Below are 12,963 nucleotides of genomic sequence, written 5' to 3' on the forward strand. Positions count from 1 at the left end.
CATGACACTGCAATGCCACTCAGAACCATAATGAGACCCCAAAATATTATGTAACTCATGTAGAAGGTTAATTCACCACCGCACAAGTCTCTTATAATATGTCAAAAGATTCATAAGTTCCACCTATTTCCCTGTTCTAAAAGACTTAACTTACGACTTAACATTCTAAGCAAGTAAGCTACACATAACAAATAAGAGAGGCTGCACTTATGTATAAAGGAGACCCATATAAGGAAGTGCAATAAAAACAATATTCCAACTTAGATTACATTACCTATGCATTATGCTATGCTTGCTGAAAACAACTGGTTGGCAATTGATAATCCAGTCTAATAGTAAAAACAGCTGTCTTACCTTATGGTACTCTTGTTGGCACTTTTTCCCACACAATTTGTGCATGTTAGCGTGAGATGAAAATTGATCTGAAAAACACATTAAAAAGTTGTGCATCAATTTTATTCTGTCATACAACATGCAACAGTGTATAAAAATCTCATAACTGACAAAATTACAAAAATAAATACAGCAACACTTATACTGATCATTTATTTATGTTGAGAAACATACTTTTGCAAGACTAAGTAAAATAGCTGACACAGACAATTTCACAGGTCGAAATAACCGCTAATACAAAACTTTCCATAATGCAAACACGTTGACAAAATAAGTAGCACAGGCAGCTGTATTTTGTTACGGCAAAGATAGCGCATGAATGATGAGAACAAGAGAGGAAGCAGAACACATAAACAAACTATACCCAGCTGCATGCACGCAGCTGTAACAATACTCATAGTGCACAAAGATCCAAAAGAAACAAAGAGGAAGATGTGAGGAAGGCTTCTTTTACTCATCACAAGTCATCCTGTAAGAGCACATTATGCACTGGCTGTAATCTATCCTCAGGACATACATGAATAAGTTACTTTAGGTGCCACATCTATAAATCACTCATACAATGTTCTTGTGATTTTCCTTATTCCAATCTTTAGCTTAGCAAGCATGACTGAGTTACGTAAAGCCTCCCTACGGCTTGGCACATATACACAAAGAAGTGTTTCTATAAACACTGGAAGTCACGGACGGATGACTGACACATACCTCTTTTATTTGTTTTGTCTTTGTCATTATGATTACCTACCACAGTAGTCTTTTGTAGAGTGAAACACATCCAAATAACACACTGTGGGCAACCAAGTGTGAATACCTGTTCTCGATTTCTACCTTTCTCTGGTGTCCCGCTAAGGTAACAATGGTGCGAAGGATTGTCTTCCCAACGTATGCATTCCCATACAACAGGAGCAGATGATAAGCCACATTAATGGTGCATGAAATAAAGCATCTGTGCTTGACTTTCCACTGCCGTTCCAATCTGGAGTGACCTTTTTTTTTGCTTTGTATACACTAATACAGGTGCTACGTAGTCCCCTTGGCACCCAGAGCAATTCTCACACCACAGCAGGATGTCAATTTTTTTTTAAATTCTAAGCAGAACTCTCGTTATGGGGGACAATTGCGAACTTATATTTTTGCTTTGTATCTTAATTATGTTGTTGACCTTTAAATTTAGCCACTTTACTACTTTTCTGCAGACAGGCCATTGCACCAATGCTAGGTTTTGAAAACACCAGAGCAGGGTAGAAAGCAAGAACAGATATTTATAATTTGGGTGCTCTCTCTGCATTGCATGGATATGTTTCAATGCACGATAAGACTACTTGGTAGCTAAACATATAAAAGTTAAGAGAATTAAGCTCAAAGCCTACCAAATTAGTAACTGGGAACTGGGAATTTCATATGTAAATTAAATTTCCTGATTCCCAGTGATGAAACAGTTTTGAGAATATGTGCGAAGGCAACCAAGTCACTCATGCTCACAAAGGAAACAAAATAAAAACAAGCAAGATTACAAGAACTTCGAACTTGCAACCCAAAGTAAGACACCTGACATGACTGATTTATGTATTTACTGAGCATAAATTACAGCTAGCGCATAATCTGCTTGAACAAGATGACAAACAATGAGTTACTGTTGCTTTCTCTCTGGGGCATTTGGCTCTTCTGAACACATGCACATTGTATGGCACAGCTGCGTGGATGTAGCTGGGCATAGTTATGAGTCAGCATCACTTTGTTATTATGGTCCTTCACTATTATTGTTATGATTTATATTTGGCAAGCAGCCTAACTATCGGGTTGATCAGCTGTATTTTAAACAAAACATACTGACAGATTTCCGTTTCTAGCTAACATAAGGAGGCGGGTACATCCTTTCAGATTTCAAGAAACAGCTGTGCAACAGAAAGTCTACAATGACCAGTACCTTTATTATTAAGTGCCATGTACTAGATCTTTCTGCAATGAATACCTCTATTACCAAAAATTGTAGTCTGAAAAACTAATTGGAAAATATTTACAAGTGACAGATACTAGAACTGCATTACAATTGCAAATTTTTTCGTAAACAGTATCACAATAATTGAAGTTTTATTAATTTCAGCAAAATGGCTGACATCCTATTATTGAGGCTAGTCAGTGCTGAAGGTATTGTTAGTTTGTAGGAGTCCTCAGACTGACAGCTCTGAAATATTTATCGCCATACTTGGTGGAACATGCTTTGCTGTTGCAGATATTACTTAGCCACAAAACATTTTGTAAGCCTTATGGGACAATTCTGTGTGGAAGATAAACCTATCTGATCATGTCTTTTTGGGTTGTGTATCTCGGAACTGGTGCTAGTCTGAGTTCTTACAAACTAGACGTTATTGAGTACTGTAATTATAATGCCTGCCACTGCTATAAATTTCTGTTAGCGAAAATTGTCGCATTGTCATGAAGCAGATATGTTCAATTTTTAGCGGCAGTCACTGCTGAAACACTCAGTACAAAGCACAAAACAAAGATATGGAGTCAAAATGTAAATGTCGAACAAAGTTATAGTCAATTCCTCATTTCACAGAACTGTCTTTTTTTCTGTTAGTTTGCCAATACCAATTGCACATCCACAAACATTTTAGTATTGCACTTCTGGTAAATGCAGGAAATTTCAGTGTTTAACAGAAGCCCTTGGGAAGACAGCCCAGAGTCGCTTTAACAAAAAGACTTGCATTCAATCTGCGTTTCTATGTTGTAGGTCACTATAGCAAGGGGCATGTTTTGCTGATTGAATATTACTCGAAACAGTCTTATTATTCGTACTAGAGGCTTTGAAAGAGAGCAAATTGTAGAGTTCTTCATGCAGATTTCATATATGTCATTAGTATTTCTTTAGCTGCTTCTTGAGTTATGTACCACACAATGGGAAAATACACTGATCTTTGCGGGCACTTTCTTGTGTACTAAATTTTCACAAAAAGCAGTGCGCTGTAGCTACCTCAGCTCTTCGTAGACTACAAAGTACCGATATCTATTCAAACAGCATGTAAAGTTACTAGAAGTATGCAAGATTAGTAGGCAGGCAGAGAGGCCTGCCTACTAATCTTGCATACTTCTCATGCTATTGTGAAAAAAAGCTATTGAATATACTTCAAAAACATTTTCTCACAATAGCATGAGAATAACCTTATGCACTTATAGTTGTCCTATACTAACGAAATTTGGCATACGTACTCTTCAAGATATGCAGAATGCTCATATCTAATTGAAATTGCAATCTGTAAAATTATTTAATGTGGCCTAATATATTTTTGCATAGTTCCAGTAATTGTACAAGCCGTTTGGATAGGTATCACCACTTTGCAGTATACGAATAGCTAAATAAGATACAGCATGAAGCTATTTCTGAAAACTTTATACACAGGAAAGTGCCCCCCAAAATATTTTGCCACTGTGTAGGACATAACTAAAAAACAGCAGCTACACAAAAATAAATGACAATTCAAATCTAATAAAACACTTTATGAATGACAGTATATTCAAATCTCTAGTACAAATATATAAAAAAGTTGTTTCGAGGAGTTAATAAGTGGGTGTCAGTGTATTCTACCAAAGTGTTAGAAAATGCCTTCAGGCATACCATGGGGAGCTTTATAAATAGCACACGCACGCATCTGCCTAAAAAGCCCCATGCCCTGCTTGAATTCATTAGTCATTTTTGCATTCTGTTGTATGTCACCATTTGCATCCCTTAACATAGAGTGCACAAAACCAAAAACAGCCTATTACCGTATTTACTCGCATAATGATTGCACTCGCGTAATGATCGCACCCCTAAATTTTGTCGTTTTAATTCGATTTTTTTTATTTCCCACGTAATGATTTCACCCCGAACTTGCCGCAGCGATGTGTCACGTGCCAAATCTAGCTAATAATGATCGCGCTTACCATCTGTCGACTGCTATGCGAACGACTCTTCAAGACAAACCAAGCAGTCTGCACGCAAAAAACTTTCTTAAGCAGATGCCCCATTTCATTGCTTTCATCACTTTCCGCACTTCTACGACAAAAAAAAGCTACAACCGAACTTTCCTTTATTATGTGTAGGCTTTATAATGGTTGTGGTCAATAAAAACAACAAAAAAAGGCGTCTTTCGATTCTTCTCATCTGCACTTGTGGGCACGCAACAAATCGCGAGCGGCAATGATAGCAGCCACGTTTACACTGATACGTTAGAAGTGTACCCTATTCATTCGCCGACGTTTGTAACGCAGCTAAGATATTCACCCACCCTTAGCGGAAACGTGCCACGTTAGGATAGTGGTGAAGACAAATGCCGCAGTTTCCACAGCATGTGTTCCTATGTCACTGGCAGCTAAGTGCGCCCATCTGTTTCTGTCCCCTCAAAGTGGGCATGGCTATGTTATTGCCGCAAACTTGCAAATATTATTCATTACTAATATGGAAGAAACTGTTTGAATGCACTGTAATGTACTCACGAGAAGAAAAATGCATTCGGCGCGTTCGGCTTGCTCTGCCGGCCACCATTTTTTTTCGTGTCCTGCACTACATACAGCAGCAGCCGCCTATTTGTTGACCTGTTGTCATCCCGTAGTAAATGCCAGATAATATATTTTTTTTCTTTTTGCGGGAAAATTAACCAGTGTAATGACCGCACCCCTGAATTTGAGTCAATTTTTTTTGCAAAAAAGTGTGATCATTATGCGAGTAAATAGGGTAACACACGGAATTTTTAGCCTGTAAAGGGGTTGTATACAAATGGGGCAGCCCACTCTAGTGTGACAATAAACAAATATTTGTACTCACAATATTGAAACCAGTCATAACATATATCCTCACAAATTTGGAAATGAATAACCAAAGAACCTTGCTGATTGTCTCATTAGTGTCCTAAACAAGATCTTTTGATGTTTATAATTTCTAGTTTAATTCACTTTCTCTAGTAAATGGACTTTGACCTAGACTACTCAGAGTAGGAGACTAACCCAGACCTGGAAGCCAATATTTAAATCTGAAATAAAGACATTCATCCCACGACCACGTCACTGCTATGTCATCAGAACCGTGCATCCATGGACTGTAAAATAATTTTTACATGATCTGTACTGTTACTCTTGCACTAATAAATTAGGAAATGCACTTGCTATTTAAAGCACTGCTGTAAACCTTTGTGTTTGAGAAATGAAATACTCAAAAGTGTAACACAACCAATGTGTGCATATAACCTACGATGCCTTTGACATTCGTCAGTGTGACAAATGGGCACCGAGAAATGCAAAGGGCATCATAGCTTTCTTGTTTGAAACCTTGTGTGCGAGTATATTACTGGTATCTTTGCAGTGAAAGGAAGTCACATTATTATCAGACTTATGAGGGGAACTTATGTTTCTCTAGTTTAATATTTTCTTTTTTGTGCTCCTATATTCTTGACTTTTCCAAGAATAATGGGTGTTTGAAATAAGTACTCTATATTGCTCTTAAATTTTTCCTGCACAAGAGCTCACGTTAGGTTACATTTCTTGAACACTTTGCAGTGCTGTAGATAATCAAAAGAAAGAAAAAAATGCTGTAAGTTTGCATTTTAGCCTTCTGTATAACAAGTATGAATCTATCAATTACATACACAAGTACAAAAGAACTACGAAAAACTGGGCATAAAGACATACATTATAGTAATAGCAGGAATCGATGGTGAGAATTCTAATAGAAAGGAACCATTAAAAACTAGGCACTAAAGACACATATTAATTATAATAACACAAGTATTTGCTAAGAATTTGAAGAGACAAATAGAATGTCTCTTCAAATCACTCCACCCTAACATTCATCCATGGTTTGATGAGTGACCACAGTTGGTGATGCTGTTTGGATAAGTTGCAGCTGAGGTGCAGCTGTGAAATAGGCGGAACATGTAGAGAGGTCACCAAAGGTTGCACGCTGGTCGCACAGCAGGTTGCCTTGATCTCCGGACTCACTCGACACTCGTGTGTTGAGCCTGGTTATACGCCGTTTGCAAGAGGCCTGGCCCGTGTGTGGTACGGCTTTGGTAAAATTTCGAGGCAACCTGAAAAACACAGATCGATATCTATAAGCACCACAATATTCTTCACCATAGGGCAAACCTGAAGTTTACCATGGGCACATAGCAGATAATGAAAACAGACACAAGCCACCAGACTTCAGGTATAAAGATGTGCAAAAGTGTAAATGAGTGTTAAGAGCTGTTTATAGGATGGAATGTTTCATTTTGTCTTTTGTAGATGAATAATAGTATCTTAACATAAAGTCAAGTGTACTTGGCCCTCCCTAAAAAAATTTAAATTATGGGGTTTTACTTGCTAAAACCACTTTCTTATCATGAGGCACGCCGTAGTGGAGGACTTCGGAAAGTTCGACCACCTGGGGTTCTTTAATGTGCACCTAAATCTAAGTACACGGGTGTTTTCGCATTTCGCCCCTCTCGAAATGCGGCCGCCGTGGCCGGGGTTCAATCCTGCAACCTCGTGCTCAGCAGCCCAACACCATAGCCACTGAGCAACCACGGAAGGCATGGCCCTCCCTATTTGTGTAAGTAGGCAATTCCATGCGAGCTGTACCGACCTGGCACACGACCACTTGAAATTTTTTTTGAAGAACTGGAGGCCCTTCAATATAGCGCAAATGTTAATTTCAAAAAATACTTAACTTCAAAAGTTTTTTTACTGGCGCAAGCACTAAGTGAGATTTTGTGTAATGCACCAATCTATGCATCATAAAAGGCATAGCAGAAAAATTGGTTCCTTCATTAAAGGGGCCAAATTTTTCAGGACTATAAAAAGAGGCCTTACACCAAAAATTGAACTGCTTATTAGCCACTGCTCAGTTTATTATGGGTCATTAAACATGGACAAAATGGCCAATTAACATTATTTTCATGAATCTGGCTTACAGCAAAAGCTGCAAATTTATGTAATCCACATATTTAGGAGTTGTGCTGCATGCAAAAACTGGTTTCAGGAACATAAATTATACAGCAGTGCACAGAGATGCGGATGAACTAGCAAAAAAAAGTCAGTTTTGGTGTGTTTATCGGCATACTTACTATTGAGGCAGTCCTAGTAAATTTATGCCCAATACCATGTATGAGTGTACACCGTATTCTTTTTAGATTGCTAAAGCTTTATCAAAGCAGTTTTTTGTTAAGCAAGAAAAAAAATGTACAAGTGGTCTCCTACTGGTTTCAAAATTTGCAGCGCGTTTCGTCTAATCCACAGAGCCTTTTGGCGGCTAAGGCAAACTGCATGGACTTGAGCATTCCTGCACCGATAGCAGGGAGTCTAAACTGCTTTGAAGTTAACTCTTTCATTGCTGAGTGGCTACAAGCCACTTCACTCAAAAAGTTGCCACTTAATCACATGTATTTACATTAATCTTTCTGTTGGCTTCCAGCCTGCTTGGCATCATCACGAAGGCTGCCAACTCCCTAGTGGACGTAGTCAGGACATGGTGGTGGCAGGACGCAGCGGCAGGAGCCGCCAAAGGCTTCAAACTCCCTAGTGGACGTAGTCAGGACACAGTGGTGGTAGGATGCAGGGGCGGGAGCCACCAGTGTACCTGCAGCAAATTTGCACAAATGCTCTTAGTCCTACCATGTCACAATTTACAAGAAAAATTAAGCAGTCTGTGGAACATGGATACCAATACAAATAAATGTAAACAGTTAGGTCCCACAACACAACTAGAACATTGACAAAGAAGAAATGGTACTTATGCTTATGAAAATCCAAGCAATGAAAAAAAGAGAATGTGCATCCGATTTGTGCACGGAAGCTCAGTGGAAACCTGAGCTCATACCATCAAGTGATCTGCTAGTCAACTGCAAGCCTCTTAAAATGTCATTGTATATTTTTTACACACACTATGTTAAGCTGCATTAAAACAAGTTCAGCATCTCTAAATATAAGTAATCACGAAGCAATTCAATTAATGAATTCCAGTGGTCGATAATGCAACAAAGTGCACGCTCTGATGAAGCTGGCCAAACTGGGTAGTGACAAGTAACAGCGTGGTTCTCTACATCTTGTTTTTCTGGCTTTCGCTGTAGCATTAAAATACACAAGAAATATCACATTCCTGACATTTAACCCTGCCAATTTTTATTCCATAATGCATAATACTTCAGCAAGAGCAATAATGCTGTCTTTTAATCATAAATAGTGATAGAACAAGAAATTTTACTGGAGCTAATGTTTTGACAAGAAAACTTATCTCCTTCTCTTTGTCGAAACATTGGCTCCAGTGATGCTCCTTGTTCTACGGCTCTTCATCATTTCAAATCTCTGTCTTCCTGTGTACCTCTGTACTTTCAATGTTGTATCAATGAAATTGTAATAACGGAGAATTAGTAAATGTAGCTGATGAAGAACTTGGGCTTGTTGGTAGACAATGACAGAGTAACGGCGCAACATAGAGATACGGACAAAGGAGGCTCATGTGTGCCGTCTCCTCCAGCTATGTCTCTCCTTTGGACAATTACTCTATCTCGATGTAAAAGTATTACCCTTTGCACAATAATGCTGAAATGAATAAAGGCCAGGAAAGTGGACACAAAAATTACAACAAATAGCATCTTATGCTAATGAGATATGCGAAAGTCCCTGCTACGATCTGTCTCACCAATAACGTGCTGGATAAGATGGCGTCTTCTTCTGGATGTTGGCATTTCTTGAATACCTAAAATAAAGTACATTTCAAAATTACAAAAATACACAGAACAGCCGTAGCAGAGGAGATAACGCATTGTTTAGTAAAAGAAAGTAAACTAATCTCTGATGCAGTGCAGACGAAATTTCCTTTATTAAATTAGCAGAATAATACATCACACTTCATTTCATTTAATGCTGTGAGCGTTTCTTGGTACAACAAAGAAAGGTATTTCTGCATGAAAACAGTAAAATAATCATAGCCTTCTACTTTTACAAAATACGCGACAGCGACTAAGCCAACTACAGCAGTATATACTTAAAATTGTTATATGCACATTACAATAGCCAAGACAGGAGAAACTTGGGTTTATATGTAGCTCACCAAGAGGTACCACCTTGGAATCGATTCATTTCTGCTTGCCAAATATCTGCACTAACATAAGACTACAAATAAAAAGACCCTCGTTTTCATAAAATACCGGACTCAAAATAGAAAATCCAGTAGGAATACCACAAATTCTGTGCATAACACAGCCAGGTTTTGTGCGCCTAGTAGGATTTACTATATAAAGGTTGCAGCAAATTCATGCTTTTAAATATTTACCACCATGAAAATAAAGATTACATAAAAAATAATAACATTATACATCGGCTTAGATTGTCAGCTAACGTATTTTGTGTTTTCTACTTACAGCCAAATGCACATAAAATTTGTTCTGTTTCAGCGCTTTTAAAGCGCTGTGTCTGTTCGCTTGTGCATGCAGCCGCTTTACCGCTCTTAAGATATCTGTGCTGCCATATCGCCTGACACTGCCATACAGCGTTGTAGCGCTTTTATTATTCGCGGTAATATACCTAAAGCGCTAGTAAATCTTCAGAATACACAAGCTGTCTTTTCGACTACCTGTCTTCGCCAGCGAAAGTTACACTGGTACTAGTATTGTATCTACACTTCAAGTTACGCAGGACAGTACTTGATATTCTACGGATCTTTCGATGCGACAGGCCACTCGTCACCGGAGTCGTTAAGAACGGTGTTTCTCCTGGCAGTACAGCTTTGCAATAATTTCAGATGCTCTCCTGAGGCTTCCGTCTGCCAGTAGTATTTTCGCATACATACGCGCACGCATGCCCAAGAAACGTCTGTGAACTGCCAAGAGAAACGTGGCGCAAAATGTAGCCATACCGGAAGGACCGAGTCCGCGCCGTTTGTAAACTCGGAACAAAAGCTGATATGCTTACCTGAGACGTTAAGAGAAATATGGCACAGGTCACAGGTCCCCGCTGGTAGTGGTTCGTATGCATCTGGTCGTCTCTGTCCGTTGCGATCTCCCATATCACAATGAAAGATGCAGTGCAAACCGCAGCACTTCGGACGCTTCCGGCGAGCGCACTTGCTCGATGTCGGCAAAGACGAAATCGGCGAAACGCTGCTGCTGGCGGCGGTCCCCTCGTCGCAATCACACAGCACGGACAGAAGCTCCCACCGTAACTTGTCGCAACGCTTGGTTGCAGTCGTCCCTAGCGCAGCGATTTCAGAACCACTCAACGACAATGTACACTCGTGCGTGATGCAGCGCAACTTTAAAATGGCGTCATGCTATTGACGGCTTCGGCTTTGGATCATTTTGTAGCTGCACAACTGAGCAGAACAGTTGCGCTAGTTTCGGTTTTGTTTACTCGCGTTGAAATAAAAACTGTTTTGCTCACTGATAATTTTACGTCACTTAAGTAATGTTCACGAATGAAACAGCCATGAATTTAATACGCGTGTTGAAATACCCGCTACGTTCACTTGGCAGAAGCAAAATTTGCTCGTCCGAGCGTGGTTGCGTTTGAAATATCTATCGGTGGGCTGTCGGAGCATGCTCGAAGTGTGAAGACGCGGCGTAATTGTCCTTAATTTCCTTAGATATAACGGTGCGGCTGCCCTTGATTTCCGTCTAGTGCAGTTTGCTCTGATGTGAGGTAGAACTACAAAGCCGCCCATGTTGCTGAATGATCTAGTGCACCTGAAGCTGCCAGAACTCCGGCATTTCCTCCACAAGTTCTTGCGACTGTGTGCCGCGATCACCAAATGCGAGCGTAGTCATTTGGCGGAGATTTAGCAGCACATTTTCTAGAACTATCGTTCACCGCTCTCTCACGACATGGAGAAGCAGTGTGGTTGGTCCTTGGTAAAAATTTCTATTTATTGCGAATTTTGCGATAGCAATTATATGGACACAACCGTCAAAATATATCTGTCGGTGTTACCGTGAGCTTTCGTATAAAGTCAAGTGCGATAAGATCCTATCCCGCGCCGTTGGCTGTGCGCGTTAAAGGAAGTGTTCGAGGCTGAGCCGGGCTCGATGGGCGCCCCTAAAGCCCCTGCATCTACGCGGGCCGGCGGTGGCGCGTAGATGCAGGGGCTTTAGGCGCCCCAAGTATCTATAGGAGGTCACGTGATAAAACGCGCGCAAGCCGGGAGAGGGATGCGGGATGCGCTAGTTTAGCGCGCTTCTCCTCCTCTAGCCGTTGCTCTAGCCCGGTCTTGCGCCACCCTCGCTCTGTCTTGGTGATAATTTCCGATGGACGCAAAGCTGGGGGGGGGGGGGGGGGGAGGGGGGGGCGCTCAGATAACGCAATTTTGCGGAGACGCTTTGACGGAAGAGGCAGCAGAAGCGTTCTGTCCGCTCTGTTCGCGCCCTTCGTCAAGCCAACGCTGTGACAGCGAGTGTTCGCCGTCATTGAGTGAGATCTGTTGTATGCACGTACGCGCGTGACCCAGTGCGTCCTAATTTAAGGAGTAAGCGAATGTTTACTGCAGTTTATTCAGCCGATGAAACAACGAACATTGGTTCCAGCAGTAGTTCGTGCAGTGGTTCAGGCAGCATTGGGGCGAAACTGCCGTATTTTTGTTTTTATATTTCTAGGGGGTTCCAAAGCAGTGTTGCGTACGTTAATATTTGTTTGTGGCCGCGGAACGCAACGCACAGTAGCCCCGTGGCTTTGGTGTTGCGCTGCTGAGCTCGAGGTGACGGGTCCAATCACAACCGCGGCAGTCGCATTCCAACGGGGGCAGAATGCGAAAACGCGCGTATACCGTGCATTCCGTACACGTTAAATAACCCGAGCTGCTGAAAATAAATCTGCAGCTTTCCATTACCGTGCGCCTCATAACAAGATATTGATTTTGGAACCTAAACCTTCGAAATTTAGTTTAAGTCGCGGGATTACATTTACAATCGACACTGTTGACTGCACCTACTGAACTTATCTCTTTGCTGTGCTCTCTTTAGTAGCCAATACTTTTTTTTAGATTTACTTATGGTCAGAACCAGTGTGACAAATCCAAGTCTTCCTTATCATAGGAATCCAGCTATGGCTTAAGCGTGTGAGGTATCAACAAACATGGTCAAGAAAAATCAATATATAGAGTTCGAAGTAATTGCAGAACATGACAAGGATGAAAGAATGATACACGGCGGCATTACAACCAGGACAGGAACCCGAGGGCCTGCCTAAAACAGAAGAGTTTATCTGGTATTTCTTCTCCTGCATTAAATCTTTCTCTCGCCAGACTCATCTCGAATATCAGAGGAATGGCGATCTTCCATGACTCTTAGCGTGCTATTGAGAGTCAAACGACCCATGCGGGAATGTTGACTCTTCTTTTTGACTCTACTCGCGCAAAAGTGGGTCTTCGGAAGAAAAAAGAGAGTCAAGTTGCTGTGACTCACTTTTTACTCTCTTTTTTCTTAGAGTGTAGGATCCCGGCAGGCATGCATCGACGACGAGATTGAATCTCTGCAAAACCGGTCTGCTCGCTTCATCATTTCCGACTATTCATCTTACACTAGCGTGTCATCAGTAAAAATACGTGCCGATTTACCAGGGCTATCC

At 40.8% G+C, this 12,963-nt stretch overlaps 1 long non-coding RNA gene across 1 annotated transcript; it reads right to left on the minus strand.

Annotated features, from left to right (window-relative positions):
* Positions 1-434: 434 nt before the first annotated feature.
* On the minus strand, positions 435-10,629 carry LOC139056037 (uncharacterized). The gene is made up of 4 exons (XR_011512112.1): positions 10,321-10,629; positions 9,050-9,106; positions 7,799-7,987; positions 435-6,458 (listed from the first exon to the last, which is right to left on the minus strand). It is a non-coding gene; the product is annotated as an uncharacterized lncRNA (long non-coding RNA).
* Between the last annotated feature and the right edge of the window lie 2,334 nt (positions 10,630-12,963).

The sequence above is a fragment of the Dermacentor albipictus genome, chromosome 2 (genome assembly GCF_038994185.2).
Source record: "Dermacentor albipictus isolate Rhodes 1998 colony chromosome 2, USDA_Dalb.pri_finalv2, whole genome shotgun sequence".
NCBI lineage: Eukaryota > Metazoa > Arthropoda > Arachnida > Ixodida > Ixodidae > Dermacentor > Dermacentor albipictus.